Source organism: Leptodactylus fuscus, chromosome 7 (assembly GCF_031893055.1).
Source record: "Leptodactylus fuscus isolate aLepFus1 chromosome 7, aLepFus1.hap2, whole genome shotgun sequence".
NCBI classification, from domain to species: domain Eukaryota; kingdom Metazoa; phylum Chordata; class Amphibia; order Anura; family Leptodactylidae; genus Leptodactylus; species Leptodactylus fuscus.
This window is the reverse complement of record NC_134271.1, coordinates 78,402,916-78,421,055: the sequence shown is the minus strand read 5'-3', so window position 1 is coordinate 78,421,055 and position 18,140 is coordinate 78,402,916. Positions and strand designations below refer to the sequence as shown.

The 18,140-nt window shown below is 43.8% G+C and overlaps 1 protein-coding gene across 2 annotated transcripts in view; it reads left to right on the top strand.

The window, feature by feature from the left end:
- The first annotated feature begins 1,110 nt into the window (after window positions 1–1,110).
- The window catches only part of LOC142213766 (adhesion G-protein coupled receptor G1-like), a 46,384-nt gene continuing 29,354 nt past the window's right edge, over window positions 1,111–18,140 (top strand). The window contains exon 1 of one of the 2 annotated variants that reach the window (XM_075282242.1): window positions 1,111–1,180. The gene's annotated coding sequence lies outside the window, so the exon portion shown is untranslated. Of the gene's footprint in view, window positions 1,181–15,226; window positions 15,476–18,140 lie in introns of those variants that run through there. The other variant, XM_075282243.1, reaches the window with a different exon arrangement.

The window sequence follows — 18,140 nt, the reverse complement described above, 5'->3', positions numbered from 1 at the left end:
CTGACCTCTCATGTGCTGCGGTTCTGGTAGCTGGTTTCTGCAGTCTAGTTTGGATCTGTTCTCTGAGATGCTGAAGTTCTGGAAGCTGGTCTCTGCAGTCCAGTGTCTGAGGATCAAAAGTCTGACCTCTGAGGTGTTGCGGTTCTGGAAGCTGATCCCTGCAGTTTTATGAAGATTAAGGGGTGCTGTGGTCCCGTGCCTGAGGTTGTTTCAGTTTATGGGCATATGAGATTTTGGGTGCTGGTCTATAAGGTTCTTTACTTGAATGTTTAAAGGGGTTATTCAGCTTTCCCATTCATGTCTGTGGGACAACCACTGCATTACTTGCTACGTCCGCTATTACAAGTACAGCTATAGAGCTTTGGAGCTTGTGCCAGCACTGTTAAACAGCTGATCTATGATGGCCCTGGCCATCGCAGATTGGAAGGTTGGGTCTCTGAGGATTTTGGGTCTAACCTCTGGGATTCTTATCTAAGAACTGTGAAGTTCTAGTTTCTTCTCCTCTGGGTTTCTGTTTTGGATATTTGAGGATCTGAGATCTGGTCTTACTTTGTATCTCCGAAGTTCTGGGGAGGGTGAACTATAATTGGCATACACTTGCTGCCTAAGGGTGCATTCACACTGAGTAAACGCTAGCTTATTCTGAACGTAAAACACGTTCAGAATAAGCGGCGTCTAAAGCAGCTCCATTCATTTCTATGGGAGCGGGGATACGAGCGCTCCCCATAGAAATGAATGGGCTGCTTCTTTCACTCCGTGCAGTCCCATTGAAGTGAATGGGGAGTGCCGGCGTGTACGCTCCGGCATGAGCAGAGCTTGCCGTATACGCCGGCACTCCCCATTCACTTCAATGGGACTGCACGGAGTGAAAGAAGCAGCCCATTCATTTCTATGGGGAGCGCTCGTATCCCCGCTCCCATAGAAATGAATGGAGCTGCTTTAGACGCCGCTTATTCTGAACGTGTTTTACGTTCAGAATAAGCTAGCGTTTACTCAGTGTGAATGCACCCTTACAAAGTAATGCGTGTCTTACACATGAGATAGCTGTCAGCTAAATGTTTATTGGGCCGACAGCTGTCTCGCCTAACTTCTGTAAACACATGCATTCTCGGCTTGACTGAGCAGCTCCTGTGTAGTGAATAGGAGTGGCACGATAAGTAGGCCCTTACAGTAGGAACTGGTAAGCCATTTTTCGGCTGTCTTGCTATCCCTGTCTTAGTCGATGACACAATCTGTGCTGCCTTCGTCACTGAAATCTGGTGTAAATGACTGGGGAAGCTGATGCCACCTACCAGTGCTCCACAAAACTAAGGTGTGAGTATGACCCTAACAATGCTGTGGGGTCAGAGTCGGAGCCATTGTAGGGTGAAGTCAGAGGCGAAAAAAATTACAAACCTGTTACAAAGACTTCGACTTTAAATTAAAATGATTACTGTCATTTTTTAATTACATATATTATTATTGTATCATTAATTAGATACCTAGTTTGTTGCATATTTACTTTTATAGGAATTCAGTCACTGCCTTTTTTCGTGAAAGAAGAATTAGACTGTGCATTGATCTCTGCTATCAGAACCTCTTTCTGTGAAAGGCAGGCGTTACCAGTGTGTCTTGTACGTGTATGAAGTGGCAGTTGCTGACTGGGGATTTTGGAAACGTGTTGGCTTCGTGGTCATTGAAATCTAGGGCATTGTAAGGCTAGGTTCACATCTGTCTCTGAGCGGAAGAGATTCCTCCTAAAGTCAGCAGAGAGGAAATCCAGCAGAACCCACTATAGTCTATTGGGTCCGCGGGTGTTCTTAGGTAACCACTTTTTAAGCGGACAGGCTCTTTGTCTTCTGGGTCCCCATGCAGACCTGATCGATGGAGACCGAGCTCTAGTGTCAACCTAGACGTTGGTTTTACCATACAAATAACACCTAACACGACATGCTGTGGACGCAGGTGGCCTTCTTTAGGCCCATGACCTTTAGACCAAGATAGAGTCTCAGTAAAATTTCTCCAACAGTTCTACTGTACCCCAGTTCAAGTGTATTAACCCATGTGAGAGAAACCTCTGCTAGAATGTAACAAGTACACTTATGTACTACCTGTGCCTGATCTATATTTTTGGTTTCTGCCCCCAAATCTGCTTAAGGCCAGGGCCCCACGTGGTATAAACACCACGATTTGCCCGTGGCGGAAACACCGCAGAAAAAATGTGACGTTATACAGTCAGAGCGAAGTGGATGGGATACTAGCGAAGCCCATGCCCACTTTGCAGTAAAAACCGAGCTGTGGGCACGCCACGATTTCCAAAACTGGGGCAGTTTTTGAAATCAAAACATGTCAATTATACCCATGGAAACACAGGCGGTTTCCCCATAGGTATATTTGTAACAAAATGTCTGTAGAGGAAACTTCTGCCAACTTTCTGTCTAAAGCCGTGCGTGAACCATGATGCGTTGTCACTGCGGTTTTTCCCGCAGTACTTTTTTGCTGCGGGATGTCATGTGGGGCCTTAACCTAAAAAATGCGGAGGGAAAAGCCCTGCAATATAGGCAGATGTGAACCTAGCGTTAGACAACTGCCAAGAGAATTGTGTCTCAAACAGAAAAACAAATATGTTTATCAAAATTTTCCTGTGAAATTCCAATTGGGTGTAGCACCCTTTTCATTCTTATTTTCTATGTTGATGTTCTGATACCTCTTTGAGGTTTTGATTTCTCCTCTTTGGGATTCTTGTTTTGTATTTTTTAGTTTCTGGGATCTGTTGTATGCAGAAAATTGGAATGGCAGGAAGCTGCTATGTGTCATGTAGCTGATCCACAGGTGTAAAAAGTATTGATAGTCAGACTAAGTCCTGGTTCCCTTGGGGACCCCCCTGAACAGAAAACTATCCGCATAACAAAACGGTTACCTAAGGAAACCAACGGACCCCATAGACTATAATAGGGTCCATGTGGTTTCTGCATGAAAAATGTAGAGAGAAAAGTGCTGCTTACAGTACTTTTTTCTTCGCATATTTTATGCGGATAGGGGAATGAAATATCCTGAACGCAGATGTGAACCGGGCCTAAGCAGTAAAAAGTGCAACAAATAGTTGTCAGAGAGACAGCTGACCAGATCCTAGTGCATCAGGCGTTTAGGGAACATTTGAGCAGCTAATTCAAAATACTGGGGTGACGAGATCATGCCGAAGCTGGCCATACACCTAAAATATTTATCTGCAGACCTTTGGAACATTAAGGGTAAGTTCACAGGGGGTTTTTGGTCAGGATTTTGAGGCTGTATCCGCCTCAAAATCTTGACCAAAAAGATGGGAGCCATAGAAAAGAAGCGACATACTCATTCTTTCAGGCGGATTCGCCTCGCAACATCCGCCTGAAGACACTCCCTCCTGACTAGGCCCATTCATTTGGGCCCAATCCGGAGTGAAGTGCGCAACTGGATGCTGGTGCACTGCACCAGCATCTAGTTGCAACTACCCATATTTTGGTCCAGAACCTGAGACGGCCTCCGCCTCAGGTTCCGGACCAAAAAACCCAGTGTGCAGTAGCGTAACTACCGTGGTAGCGGCTGCCACAGGGCCGGGACATTAGGGGGCCCGGTGACAGCCGCTACCGCTGCATTTTTTTTGGTTTTTTTTTTAATAGGCTGTTACGGGCCCTATTTACTTACTGATCCTGGCTGGGCCAGGATCGGTAAGTGACACCGCGAGCCCCACAAACACTATCATTATACTCGGGGGTCTTTGCAGACCCCCGAATATAATGATCGAAGGCCCGGGAGAGGTAAGAAACATAAAAAAAACTGTTACTTACCTCTCAACGATCCGGGCAGGCTTCAGGCCTAGCTGTCTGACGTCACATGAACCCGGCCTGCGTCCCCGGTCATGTGACGTCTGACATCATTGAAGAAGGACGACAGCGTTATAATTCAGCTTTTGAGGTCCTTCTTCCTATATTGCTTGAGTGTTATAATTCAGCTTTTGAGGGCCGCTGTCTCCCGGCGTCCTTTTATGACGCTACTATTATCCTGTTACTTAAACCAGATAAGGACCCGCTGGACTGCGGCTCTTACAGGCCTATAAGTCTGTTAAACATTGATTAGAAACTCCTGGCCAAAATGTTAGCTAATAGGCTTAACTCGGTGGTCCTTGATCTGGTCCACCCGGACCAGACTGGTTTCATGCCGGGCAAGTCCACGTCTGACAATCTGAGACGTGTCCAGGTGGTGACCCAGATTGGTTCGGACTGTTTGGACGATTGGGCAATAGTTTCCTTGGATGCAATCAAGGCCTTCGACTCGGTCGAGTGGCCGTTTCTTTTGCACTCTCTACACCGATATGGCTTTGGTGACAGCTTCATTTCATGGGTGTCCCTTCTGTACCATTTCCCTAGGGCGGCTTTGTCCATCAATGGCTCGCTGTCCCCGTATTTTTCACTAGTGTAAGAAAGTGACAGGAAAAGTCCTGGAAGGACGCTATATCTCCCCCAGAGTCCTCTCATATGTCTGGTGAGTGAGGGCTTCAAGAGCTGTAGTAAAGCATATGGCTGTATTAACCCCTTCTCATCCCACTGTAGGAAGGAGCCTTCATGTACAGGTGGGAGCAGTTAGGCCTAATCACAGGCCTATAAAGCCTCTCCAGACTTCTGTCCTGGGCAGTTCCTGGGGGAGAGTGGTGGAGCCAGGTCCTGTCCATCCAACTGAAAACTGGTGAGACCAGTGGGTGCTTCACAGCTTGTATTTTTGTTGATTTGTTTTGTCCGTGTGGTTGAAGCAAGCCACACGTATAGACAGAGTGCTTCTGTATAGTTAGTCGCCTAGCCGGGCAGGTATTTGTGTTTGTTTTTGCCTGAAGTAAAGGCCTGTTTATTTTGTTTGCCAGCACCTTTAAACCTTTTTGCAAAATAAACGCACAGGGGTAAAACCCTGTTCAAACTGATTTTGGTGTCTGTCTCTGACTGTCTGGGTCCGCTGCTGCTACCGCTGAGCCTATCTCCCCCACACTAGGTAGAGGCACGCAGCAAGGCTGTCCACTCTCACCGCTGCTGTTCGCTCTAGCTGTACAACCCCTGGCCATACTCCTTAGGCAAGACCCTGTCTACCAGGGTATTCTCATTGGCTCCCGAGAGGAGAGAGTCGCGCTCTATGCCGACGATCTCCTCCTCTTCTTGACTAATCCCTCTGTATCGTTGCCTCGGGCCATAGAGCTTATAGATGTATTTGGTAATTACTCTGGCCTCCGCACTAATTGGTCTAAATCCTCTTATATGCCCATTAGCGGAGCTTCAGCGGCGGTGGGCGGCACCATGATGTGTGGGCTCCCGGTAGTTCAGGTCTGTAAATATCTTGGTATAGTTCTTCCTAGGGACCATAAGAGGTTCCTGGATCTAAATGTGTTCCCACTCATCTCCCATTTTAGGATTAAATTCCGTATCTGGGCTGCGTTGCCCCTGTCTGTAGCGGGTCGTATTAACCTGATTAAAATGATAGTCTTGCCCAAGTGTTTGTATGTCTTGAGCCACTCAGCCATGCCCGTGCCTCTTCGGTTCTTCCAACAGATGGACTCTCTGACGACCTCCTTTGTGTGGGGCCACTCCTGGTCTAAATTGAGCTTGTCTACCCTCCGGAGGCCAAAACAGATCGGTGGTACATCTCTTCCTGATCTGTTCCTTTTATTACTTAGCTGGCCAGCTTCGTTTTCTCAAACCCTGGCTCTCCCCCGGACTGCTTCCGGGCCCCAAGGCCCACCTGGCTCACCATCTGGACTTGCGTATCTTGTGGCCTGTGTTGGAACATCCCCGACTGTTCAGGGGCAGCGCAGGTCTGGAAGTAAGCCAGGAAAGTGTCTTCCTTCTCTGACGTCCCTGCATAGACCCCACTATGGGACAACCCTGGTTTGCCCAACCTCCATAGATTGCTTGATGCCCAGTCCTGGTCCCGTTATGGTGTGTCCTCCCTATCAGATTTATACGAACAAGGTGTCTTTGTTACATTTGATTCCCTAGTCTCCTCACGTGAAATCCCCCACCATCAATTCTTTCACTTTCTCCAAATACGGCATGCCCTCTCCTCCATATTCCCCGCTCAGCCATGTGCTATTTCTGAATACTTATTGGTGTGCTCCGTTCCCAGGGTCCGAGGGGTCTGGTTTCCGTTCTTTATGAGTATTTAATTTACGCACCAATATCCCGGAGCTGACGGATGAGACGTTTCAGGATGTTCTAGAATCTCCTTTGTACGTTTCACCCTCAGCTAATAATAAACTGATTCAAATATTTATTTTACATCAGTGTTACGTGACCCCGGCCCGTCTTTTTAAGATGGGTCGTCTACCTGGCCCGAACTGTGTCAGGTGTCCGTGTCCTCAGGCGGACTTCTGGCACATGGTGTGGAGTTGCCCTGTTCTGCAAGCCTTCTGGAGAGGGGTGGTGGACCTTCTGGCCGATGTTTTGGCACTGTCCTGTTCCGCTCTCTCCCGAGGTCTGTCTGTTTGGTGTGCTTGAAGAGGAGCTGTGGCAACATTACGTCCGGATCTTCCTTCGGGAGGGTCTGTTCTATGCTAGGAAGGCCATTGCCCTCCGGTGGATGGCCTTGCAGTCTCCATCGGTATCTCAGTGGTGGAGACTGGTCAATTCAATCCTCCCGTTTAATCAAATTATATATAAGGGTGGGGCTGCCCCCAGAAATTCTTTGGGGAGTGCGGTGTGCTTCTCCTGCTACCCAGTATTCTCTCCCCTCCATGCGTTCGGCGCTGGGAGCCTTTGCACCTTGAGTAGGAGTTGTGGAATTGCTTTACTTCCTGCTGCATTTCCCTGTGTGTTCTGATGGTGGACCGCGGTGGTTAGGCGTTGTGGCAGATCTTTGTTTGTTTGTTTGTGTATTTTTGAACTTATTTGCCTGTATTTACCTGATTGCATTGTCTGTTATTTTACTTCTCCTTCAATAAAACTAGTTTAAAAAAGAAGGCCGACAGCGTAGGAGCCGGGGGACAGGTAAACAACTGTAGTTTTTTATGTTTTTATTCCCCCAGGTTTCCGATTATTATACTCTGGGGTGTGAAAAGACCCCAGAGTATAATAATTGTTTATGGGTGTCCACAGTGGAGCATACTACTGAGTGCAGGGGCGACTAACGGACATAATACTGTGTGCAGGGTCACTAAGGGACATAAGTGTGTGCAGGGGCCACTAAGGGACATAATACTGTGTGCAGGGGCCACTAAGGGACATAGTGTGTGTAGGAGCCATTAAGGGACATAATATTGTGTGTAGGGGCCACTAAGGGACATAATATTGTATGTAGGGGCCCCTAAGGGACATAATACTGTGTGCAGGGGCCACTAAGGGACATAATAGAGCGCAGGAATGCGGAGGAGGGGGGTGGCCGAGGTCGTCTGTGTTTGTTTTGGAAGGGGGGGTGGCATGTCAAAAGTTCACCACGGGGCCCCACCATTCCTAGTTACGCCACTGCCCGTGTGAACTTACCCTAAACTGAATTTAAAGAAATGTTCCAAGAATCTGATGTCTGTGATGGTCATACACATACATAAAGATTACAATGAGATGCCGCTGAAAGCATAGAAAACTGTAATTGATCTTCAGATACATCTGTCATGTCTATGGCCAACTTTAGTGTCAAGATCTCTATCTTAATTGTTAGTGAACTTCCTTGGTGAGCCCAGAATAGTCACAGATTCCTCAGCTGCGAGGCTGATCTGCTGGGTCCTGGTTTGATCATGTCTGCACGTTGGTCATAAAACAGCAGGGGGTGCTGTCTCTCCATTTCTGGATTCATCTTATATGAAGGAGTTTGGTGCTTTTGTATATAACAGTATAACAGGAATGTTTTGCAATATCACATACAGACTTCACTATCTATGGAAACACATGGCAAAACTGCCATTCAACCAGATGAATAAATGATATCCCGGAACAAACTCTCTACCACCAGTTTCCTGTATTTATATCTGGGTTATAATTCGATACACAGTCACTGAGGTAAAGACTGGTGTTTCCTACAACAGTCTTAAGCTATATACCAGGTGCGAGGATCTGGCTTCTTAATAATTCTGGCTCTTCTCTGGAGGTTCCATGCATCAGGATTGAAATCTATGCAAACCAGTTTTCTTTCCAGATTGAGGTGTCCCACTGTATTACAAAATGGCAACTGTGGCTCAAAAATAAAGCAGCGTAGAGATGTTAGACTTCAGTGTCAGTTTTTTTGTTATGCCCTGTTCACATCTGCTTTTGTATTCCATCCAGGGAGAGTCCACATGGGACCCCCCCTCCCCCCGAACGGAATACAAACACAATTGCAAGCGCTGTGCCGTAAAAGCACACGAACCCCATAGACTATAATGGGTCCGTGTGCTTGCCGCCTACTGCCCACACGAATCATGTGGACATGAAAGTAGATTGTGAATTACTTTCCTGTCCGTTTGATCCCTGCAGAGATCTGGTGGCAAGCACACAGTCCCCATTATAGTCTATGGGATCCATGTACTTTAACTGGCACACAGCTTGCAGTTACGTTCGGTATTCCGTTCGGAGGGGTGGTGGTCCTCATGCAGACTCCCCTGGACGGAATACCAATGCAGATGTGAACGAAGGCTTAGTTGGAGGTGCTGGATGATAAATCTGCTGTTCTTTAGACTGCCTAGTCTAGATTTTCACTGTATTTGTTGTCTTATTTTGAGCCGAAAAGCGCTGCAGAAATAACTGCGGCAGAAACGCATGGCAGTTTTTTCCCACAGCGCTTATTACGGAGGAAAACTCCACAGAGGAAAATTCTCTGTTTCAATTATTCCTATATGGAAAACGCCAGCATTTCCATAGGTATAATTGACCTGCTGCAATTTACAAAAACACAAGGCTTCTTGAAATTGCAGCATATCTGCTGTGGATATTCTTCTGCAATGCGTGGTTCGGATTAGTCTCCCAGTACATTATACAGAATATTTAAAGGTACCATTATGAAGTACGATTTGTCTTGCAAGAAGCCAAGCCAATGTCTCTATGGTTTGAAAAATAAGAAAAAAAGTTATGGCTCTTGAAAGGAGGGGAGTAGAGAAGACCAATGCAAAAATGAAAAATGGCTGTAGTGGGAAGGGTTTAAAGACCAGAATGTATATTAATACATAGACAAAAGTATCTACAAATAATTAAAAAAAAAAAATCTATACTGTTGTGACCGTAAAAAGATCAAATAATGAAAGTCTTGGGAAAGACTACAAACTGTGCGAAATACTCTTCATATATCCAGTATTAAAAATCCACTAAACAAGACTGATGTTCATGGAAGGACACGGAGAAGGAGGCCTCTGCTGTCCAAAAATCCATCTGAAGTTATCCAAGACCACCTGGATGTTTGACAAAGGAGAGAAAAGTAGAACTTTTTAGCTGTTTCTGGAGTGCAGATCATCCTGCACACAAACACCAAAACCTCATCCCAAATGTAACGTATGGTACACCAGCGTCATGGTTTTAAGGTGGGTTTTCTTGTCGCGGGGCTAGATGTTTTGCCACCATTGAGGAAATTACAAATTCCAAGATGTATTAAAATATTTTCCAGGAGAATGTCAATTCCGTGGGTCATAACCTCAAGCTGAAGAGATATTGGGTAATGCAACTAAACAATCGCCCAAAGCACACAAGTAAATCGGTTAAAGGATGATGTGGGTTTTTCAAATAGCGAAGGACATATACTATTGTACGCCTATGGTTGCAACATATAGCTCAGACAGAAGGCTGAAATCCTAATGTGAACATGATATTAGACTGTGCTGTTCCTGTATGAAACTATTCTGGTGGCGTTATTGTATGCTGTAATATATTCCTTACCCTCAATGGTAATGAGAGTGTTGTAGCCCCTGATACATACACCTGTCTCTCCGAGAGTTTTCTACTACTATAAATGTGGCTTCATGTTAGACAGTGGAGGAAGTGTTCATCTTACAATGTCTGACTGAGTTCACAAGACAGGTCACATCTGCATCTGCTATTTTTTTTGTCTCTCGGATTACTAGCTTCTAGAGAGTCAATGCCTGATTCAATGGATTTGTTCATAATGTGATAGGAGCTGTCTATGGGGTTTATCGTGTAAATGGCGGCCCTTTAAATGGCCATATTGTAGTGAGATGCATAATAAGCAGCATTTATCATGTGAATAATTATCTATATGGATATAAAGATTCTGGCTGCATTTATTGTAATCCAGCTCTAGATAGGCTCTAGTTCATTGTATCCGATTATTTTCTTAAAAGCTACCTTCACATCTGCTTTGGATTGTTTATTCGGAGCCTTTGGTGCAGAGACATTCAGAATTCCCAGATGAAAAACTCCTGCAACACCATTTTTTCTGTGCAGCAATGTCTGTTCAAAAATAATGGATACCTTATGAACCCCACCATAGTCAATGGAATCCTTTGAGATCCGTTGCTGTCTGTCATTTTACAAACCATTTTTCAATTATTATGGTCCTACAATGGACAAGAAGAACGGATTGAATGCTGCAATATTAATATGTATTAACATTAATAACCGAATATAATGTTAAAGGGATTCTATCATTAAAACTGCCTTTTTTCTCGCTAACATGTATGAATAGCCTTAAGAAAGGCTAATCTGCCACATGTCGTTTTTTTTTTTTCACAGACCTAAAATCCCAGGATGCAGGACTTTTGTGTCCATTCAAAATAATGGAATTGTGACGGACAGCAAGCATCCGTTATTGTTTAACATTAATAACCGTGGCTAACAGGAACAGATGGGCGTCCATTATACATTACATTATATATATATATATATATATATATATATATATATATATATATATATATATATATATATGATTATGAGCCCTATCAGTATGTCTTTGAAGTTTTGGAGGAAAACGGAGTACCCGGAGGCAACTCACACAAACCTGCAGCGAACATATAAAATCCTTGTAGATGTCTTATGAATTATCCTTCATAAAACTTAAAGAATTAAAAATAAATCTATTGAATTTACATATTTGTATTTGGTCCTTATTTTTCTTTGTTATTATACATTGGTACAGCTTAAAAGTCCATGCGATTGATATTGAGGTTTAATGTAAGTTGTATTCCATTTTATTTTGGGGTCTGACCATGACCCATCTTCTGTTAGTGGGAATAAATAGCAAACAATAATCTTAACGGAAAAGTGAAGCATGTCAGTTATACCTACATAAACACTGGTGTTTTCCCTGTAGGTATAATAGGGGCAGAAAGTCTGAAGAACAAAATTCTTCAGACTTTCTGTGAAAAACACTGCAGAAAAAAAACGTGATTCTTTCCGCAGCGTTTTTTTGGCTGCGGCTTGGTACATTGGGCCTTAGCCTAATAGGGTCACCAACCTAATTCCTAAAAGTCAAGCTGTGAACTGCTACAAGCATTCCTTGTTTTGGGACTAAGGCCGGGTTCACACGATGTATTTTGGCACGTAATGTGGCACGTAGTCACCGCGGGAGCTTTTGCGAGCCGTATACGCTCCCATTGATTTCAATGGGAGCCGGGACCGTATACACGGCGCTATTTTGCAGCCATGATGTTGCGGCGGCCACAAAATAGCGCCGCATATATGGTCCCGGCTCCCATTGAAATCAATGGGAGCGTATACGGCCCGCAAAAGCTCCAGCGGCGTCTACGTGCCACAGTACGTGCCAAAATACATCGTGTGAACCCTCCCTAAGCCTAAATTACCATGAACGTCGTAAATATCTGTCGACTTCAGTTTTTTTAATAGGTGAATTACTTTCAATATCTTTGAATGGGGGCTATTCACATAAACCATATTTTGACAGTCTGTTGCCACGGATCCTCAAAATATAAGTCGTTCTATTTTTGTCTGTTTTCACAGATCCCTCCATACAATGTAAAGTTTGACGGATCCGTGAAAATGGCTGTCTCTTGGGTGCAAAAAGATGATGAAAAATGGAAGTTTTTCATAGTCATTTTGCACCATGATTGTGTGAATGCAGGCAAAGTGTGTAATAGTATTGTAAAGTGTAAAGTAAAGTGTAGTGTAAAGCATTGAGGTGCAGACTGGAAGCGTACAAAGTCCTTTGCTTAATTATGCGGGGGTGGGAGGCTAGGACTCTTGGACGTCTCCAAGTCTTTACATTCCTGGAATTCACCTGCAGGGCCTCAGCGTCTAGTCTTCCGCTCTGGGCTCTTATCCACCTTTATTACCAAGAAGAATGATGGACAGTTGCCAAAATAAAACCAAGCAGATAGGAGGGGGGAGACCAACATCGCTCTCGCTTCTCCCTATCCCAGCAAAGAGCAGGTGACATCAATACCTGTCAAGCACAAACCTACTCTGCTATTGGCAGGTTAAAACACGTTCTGCATGAGATCCCTTAATACCCTGTCTGCAACTGGTGGATTCTGAGTGATCAGTGATCTATTCTCTGGTCTCTTCTCTGGGGTTTGATCAGAGAAATCAATAAACGACTAAATGTAAAAGATCAAAGCTTACCCCAAATGGTACCCTAGATTGAAGGTCTGTCTTGTATACTGTCCTGTAGATTAGAAGTCTGCCTTGTATACTGTACCATGGATGAAAAGGTCTGCCTTGTATACTGTCCTGTAGAGTAGAAGTCTGCCTTGTATACTGTCTTTTAACAGTGAACAAATGTTCCTATAGGCGCTTGTTCTGTGTTGGCTATATAAACAGGGAATGTATTGGTAGCCTGTATGAGGATGAATGACTGTAGTAATAATTGCCCCCCCCCATGATTTGTCATATTGTTGATCAGTGCTTCTTCAGACAGGAAGTCTATGTAAATGAACCCTAACCATTAGGTAGTGGTCAACTGAAGTCTTGTTCAGCCAACCAATATCTATCTTTACATTCACAGATACACGCTAAGGCTGGACTCTCACCAGCACTCGCTCTATGTTCGCATTTTTCAGAATCCGAAGCAGGACTTTTCTCTCCGCGTTTTTCAGATGGAAACCTGGCAGACCACATTATAGTCTATGGTGTCTGCGGATTTCCATGGGTAACCGCTTTTTTTAAGCTGCTTGGTTTGCCGTTTTTCAGGTCCCCAAGCGGACCCGAAGAATGGAAACCCAAGCGCTAGTGTAAACCTAGAGTTAGCTGGCTTCTACTGATGACAAAAGAATCATGCCTGACCCTTATCTCTCCTCCGACATCTGGGGGCAGTCAGGAAACTCCCATATATATTAGATGGTCAGCTGGTCCTAGAAAACTCAGTGGCATATATATCTAATGTGTTTGGTCAGCTTTTTTTTTTTTTTTTTTTTTTTAAAGTGTATCTTGTATACTGTCCTCACACATATAGTCCCGGGTACAACACCAGTACATCTTGTATGTTGCAATTGAGCATTCAATACTCGCACCAAAAACACACAGCAGATATAAAATGTAACCACGTATATCATCTTTAATAACAAACAGATATTACATCAAGATAACTAAGACATATTGTAGGCACAGCCAACAAACTCACTAGAGATTATGATATATCCCATCCCCACATTTTATATACCCCATACAGTAACAATATACCGTATTTTCTAGACTATAAAAAACAATTTTAATTAGCAAAAAAGCCTTGCTAAAAGTTCCTGCGTCTCCTAGTCCGAAATCATCAGGGACCAGACCCCACTGACTGGTTGCTTAATGTTCGATCAGATAGCTGTGGGCATGTCTATACAGTTCTCTCCCTCTGCCCCACAACAATTTGTCAGATCAGGGCAGGGGAGAGGATAGATCAGTTGGTAGACTGTGGTCTGAACAGAGACCACAGCCACCAGCTGTATGGCCCCTGCCTCCCTAATCCCAGCAAGAGAAGCTACTCACCTCCCAGCTATCATCCTTTAGCATGAATACATTCTCTTGTGGTAGCCGGGATCAGTAATTGTCCCTGTACAAGCTGTGTGCAGACACAGTCTCTCCTGACCACTGTCAGAGACTGTGAGAGAGGCAATAAGGAATAGAGCTGAGCAAGTAGTATTCGATCGAGTAGGTATTCGATCAAATACTACGGTATTCAAAATATTCGTACTCTATCAAATACTACTAGCTATTCACAGTAAATATTAGATTCAGAGCCAGCGTTGATTGGCCAAATGCTATACAGTGTATAGCATTCGGCAAACCAATGCTGATTCTGCAGCAGGCTCGTCCTTGATAGTCGGGAGAGCTGGCAGCTTGCTGTTACGAGGGAGCTGACTGTTGATCAGCGCAACTGCAAGCGCTGTGCAGTTAAAGCGCATGGACCCCATAGACTATAACTGCACAGCGCTCCTCCTAAACACTCTCCTCCTGCTATTCGTGGACTTGGTGACTCTCCTTTAGTCGAATAGTGGTTTCCCCTGAAACAAGCATTTTTTTCCCATAGATTATAATGGGATTCGATATTCGATCGAGTAGTCGAATATTGAGGCTCTACTAGAAACGAATATCAAATATTTCACTGTTCGCTCATCTCTAATAAGGAACATTCTACTATGGGGGGGGACAGTCAGGACCATTATACTGTATGAGGAGTACCCCCACACTGTGTAATATCCATTAGGGTTTTCACACATTATAATGCTCCATTATTGTAAACCATGTGTAGTGGTCTGAACCCCTCTGGTCAGTATTATGTTATTTTTTACTATTTTTGTCTATATGATTTATATGTGACTGCATCAGGTTTCTTAACATTCATTGATACATTGCTTATTTATTAACATTATTAATATTATTATATAGTGTGATAATTTTCATTAGTATTTTATTACTATTACTGAATTCATTGCACTGTCAGCTTTGCAGCAGTATATAACGTGGCCAATGTTAGGGGATGTGAAAGGTGGCAAACACCATGGCAAAAAGCGATGCGTTTTACAGTCCCTGCAAGGTGGATGGGATTCTAGTGAATAAGGACTGATACTACAAATTCTTGTGTAACATGATTTTGTGATAGTGTTTTGTAATGTAAAGCCTTCTAGTATGGAGCAATGTCATATAGAGTGTTGTGTAGTATGTAGCTGTGTAATACAGAGGGTGTAGAGAATGTGCTGTGAGCTATGTAGTATAATGTTGTATAGTGCTGAGCTGTAGTGGGGAGCTGTGTACGGGTGCGCTGTATATTGTAGAGCTGTGGTATAGTGTGGAATTATGAATTGGAGCATGCTACACTGTCAGTAACTATATGGAAATGAGATATGACTAATGATGAGTCAGTGTGTGTGTGTGTGTGCAACTCCAGATAAAGCCCATGTAACCAGCATCAGTGTTACGCATCACTGTCCTGCAAACTGAGATACCAAAAAGCATCAGAGAATAGCTAAGCAGCCATAACCGAGTAAAGTGCCTGCCAGGAGGTGAGAGGACAAGACCCTACCAGAAGGAAGAGGAATAGCAGACTGCCAGTAGAAGAGAGAAGAACCTGTCAGCAGAAGAGAGAAGAGCCTGCCAGGAGGATAAAGGTCTTCTGAATTCTCAAAGTAATGTAGAAGTGAAGAAATACTTTTTTCGCACTCATGTCTAGCAACTATGCAGCTGAGCTCTGTCTCTAAACCTGTCATGTATAATGTCTGCTTTCTGTATCTAATCCTACAATGTGAGACTGTTTGCTGATCTGCTGTATCTTATCCTATTGTGCATGATACTGTATCTAAGCCTATCATGTGTAATAGTATCTGATGAGCCACTTTATCTAATCTTGTCACATGTGATATGCTTGCTAATTGGTGATATTTAATCTTATCGTGTGTGATACTGTATGCTGAACTGCTGTATCTAAGGCAGGCATATATGATGCTATCTGCTGAGTTGCTGTAGCTAAGTCTTTTATTTGTAATACTGAATCTAATCCTCTCTTGTTTGACACTTTTGGCTGAATTGTGTAATTTGATGTATAATATTGTACATTGAGATGCCATCTCTAGGTCCACCATGTACGATACCGTCAGATGTGACACTGACAGACTTAGGATAAGACTTTAATTCATCATATGGTTCTGCCTATAGGAACTGGCATGTATATATCACAGCATAGGACAGGTCCATCATGTGCGATACTGTCAGCTGTGACACTGACAGACTAAGGGTAAGACTACAATCCAGCATATGGATGTACCTATAGGAATTGCCATGTGTATATCCCAGCATAGGACAGGTTAAAGGTCATTTTCCTGAATGGCAAAGAACTAACTATGGCTCGATGTAAATGAGAACCTGGTATTGTCTGCTCTTATGAAAAAAACTGGTAACTTATTCCATACTTTGGCAGACCTGGTTGACTCTGTCTCTGGTTTACTACCAGCAGCTGGTAGTGGTCTTCTGGTGGCACCTGTCATGGGTGAGAGACATATGTGGACCCTGCAGAGACATTTATTCTATGACTCATTTACAGTCATTGGGGGCCTTATGATTCGGCCCCTCATACACAATGTTAGGATTCAGGATCTGAAAATATTTCTAACCCATGCTCTGAACAAGGAGGGGCATCAGCACCAGAGGGCACAGGCCAAAAAAATCAGATGGCCCAAGCTAAGAGATTACAGGTTACAGGATGAGCAATCAGGGGGTGCAGGCTGCGGTAACCCCTGATACAAGCTGAGAGATCACCATGCAGGCCAGGATCACAGAGAATAGATGAGAGAAAACCAGGCTTAGGCTGCATTATTACTGATATTACTATTTGTGAGAAAATAGAGACTGCAGCATTATATTTCCTAACAGAAAAAAACCCATAAGCCTGGTGTAAATGAGCTTTCTTTTGTATCTACAAAGTGAATTATGATGGATACAAAGGAAAGTCTTCTATTTTTAACAATTAAGGCTGTGTTCACATCCGTTGGAGACTTTGCTGCAGAGACTGCCAAAATTCAGCAGAGAAAGAAGTTCTGCACAAAGGACTTTTTTCTCCACCGCTTTCAGTTTCTAAATGGCGAACACCTGATTATACACCTTATTATAGTCAATGGGGTCCGCGGGGCTCCGTGTGTACATCACTGCTGTTGTAGCAGTCCAGCTCTCCGTAGTCTCCTGATAGACCTGAACAACAGAGAACCCGGTGCTAGTGTGAACCTAGCGTAAACGGGGAGCCATTTGTCTGCACAGGCTGAGGCATCATGGGGCACAGGCAGAGAGATCACAGGCGGAGATGACACAGACAGAGAGAACATGGCGCACAGGCTTAGAGATCATGGGGCACAGGCAGAGAAAACACAGACATGGAGGTTAGATAGATAGATCACTGGGTACATATTGAGCGATCACAGGGTCCACAGATAACACCTGGGCTAAAAGAAAAGGACTGTGAGTACAAGGGGTACAGTAAGGTTTTGGGGTACAATCACTTTGTAGGGATCCGTAAATGGGGTTTAGATTAATATCTACTGGTGATATACACCCTGCCTCTTCCATATGTACATGGTATAGCCTTCTTGTATATCCACTCTATACAAGCAGAAAACCATGTAGGTGTGAAATGTGACACCGAGACGATACTCAAACTCTCATAGTTCCCACGAGGAGACACTGCCTAAAAATGTGCAAATGTTTACACATTGGGGGGAATTTATCAATCCTTTTCAGCCAGTTTTCTGGTGTATAGGAATAATCTTGTGGATGACATTTGATGCACAGGCCTTTCTCGCAGCAAACATACGTTACAATCCCCATTCTGCACCTCGCTTGCCACATTGCGAGAACATGGGCTTTGTAAATCATGGCTGGGATGCCTGGGCCCAGCATGTTTAATGGAAATCTAGTCCAGTTCCAAACTGATGTAGATATCCGAACTGGTGCACGGGAATGCGCATGATATATGAAGAGGCCAGAGTATATGTTAATGTTGACCTGATGTGTGTATGTTATTGTGTGTCTACTGTGTGTATGATGTGTACATACTATATTGTGTTTGTGATATATATGTAAAATTATTGTGGCAGATTCACTAAGAATGACATAAAATGGTATAAACCGGTGGAGGTGGAGATTTTATTTTTTTACATATTTTTTTCCTATAAAGATGTCTACAGGACACCATGTGGCATAAATGCCGCAGCGTTTTACAGTCACAGCAAAGTGAATCCCCACTTTGCGGAAAACTACCCACAATGGACACGCTGCAATTTCCAAAGCCATTGCAGTTTTGGAAAT